Below are 1,749 nucleotides of genomic sequence, written 5' to 3' on the forward strand. Positions count from 1 at the left end.
ACTCTTTCCTTTCTGAAAGAAAAACAGAGCATATTTCCAATGTTGGCAGTTTGTATTTTCTCCTTTTTCCCATTGCAATGCTACAGTGAAGCTGTATTAAGCTATATTAAGAAAAAAAGCTTAAAAAACGTTGCTAACTACGTACATTCACAGCGCCATCATTTATATATGGGACAAAAGAATTAAAATAAGGATGTAAAAGAAAAGAACAATTTTTCATGCAGTTTAATGGAAACCGTTTCAGATAAACTAACACACATTTGCCCACATCCGTGGTTCCAAGAATCCCACCAGATTGCTCAAAGTATGCAAACAGAACAAAACAAGAATCGCCAAAAAAAAAAAATACCCCTCGTGTTAATCGTTAACTACTTTGTAACCAGACATTTACTTCTGACCGCCTTATTGCAGGACATATTAGTAAAAGCAGACTAAAATGCAAAGGGTTTGGCTTTGGCTGGTTTATTATAGTTGTTCTGTGTTTGTAAACAGACAATCTGTAAAGTCTGACTATTTGTATTACAGATGTTCTGCAGCTGCCTTGGATTTAAATCCATGCAACTCTTAGAATGTGCAGTGAGTTACTTGGTGAAGTTGAAGTTCTCTTACTGTATCAGTGAAATACATATTGTCATGTCAGTTCTTGCCAGGAGTTTCTCATCGCCAATGGAATTTTTTTTTCAGTATTTCAATAAATATTGATATGCCCGTGCTGATTACTTTATAATTGTCTTTATAATAACATCATTCCACTGAAGTGAAGCACCAGTCAAAAATCAGTTACTCAGAAGAAAAGAGTAAAATGCATGAGAAGTAAGAGCACGAAAGAGAATCTGATGCAGAGCGGAAGACACAAACGTGGGGAGCATTGCCTTCAAGAGCTCAGGCAGCGATGGGGAAATCGGCCAGGCTGAAGCAAACTAAATATGGCCAAACACATCAGAAAAGCTGACTCTCTAATAAAAAAGGAATTTACCTGTTAACACTTTCAAATACCTTTCCTCTCACACTGCACACTTCATTTTCACTTTACATGTTACCCATAAAGAGTTAAGTAGCCAAAGCATCAGAGAGCGAAACTGCAAAATCAGGTAACGGGATCCAGCAGAGCTCAGGATAACCTCTCAGCAATGTAAATACACGGCAGGGCCCGGGGCAAGCCCACAGCTTCCAACACAACTGCCAGCGCAGGCTGCCAAGGAGGCAGATGTTACTTCTCCGACAGAAAAATATTTTCCTGAAGTTGCCCTCTGGCTCATCTGATTGCCATTTGGAGAGCAGGGGTGAAGTGGTCCAAGAGAGCTTGTCAGCAGTATCCTACTGTTCCGAGACCGAGTCCACCGCTTCCCCTGAACGGCCGGGTAGTTGAAAAGGGGCTGTTCACCAAGGCGCCAAATGTTGGTGCTTCAAGGGGGAAAACAGGACTATAATTAGTTACTTACAAATCCTGCGCTCGAACAAAGCTGGTGCAGTGTTGCAACGAAAAGAGAGTAAAACAAATAGGATTAGGGGCCTTACAAGTGAGGAAGGATTATTTTAACTTTCAGGAACCATATCTGAAAACCACGACTTTCCATAAGACCCAAGGGAGATTTCAAGGTTGATACAATGAAAATTAAACATGAGAGATATATTTTTGGGCGATATATTTAGTATATACACTACAGTTATTAGGGGGTTTATTTTTAACTGAGTTTGACACTCGTTCTGGAACAATCTGCTAGATGTTTTTATTGGAAACATGGAAAG

Source organism: Buceros rhinoceros, unplaced genomic scaffold (genome assembly GCF_000710305.1).
Source record: "Buceros rhinoceros silvestris isolate BGI_N320 unplaced genomic scaffold, ASM71030v1 scaffold18509, whole genome shotgun sequence".
Classification (NCBI taxonomy): domain Eukaryota; kingdom Metazoa; phylum Chordata; class Aves; order Bucerotiformes; family Bucerotidae; genus Buceros; species Buceros rhinoceros.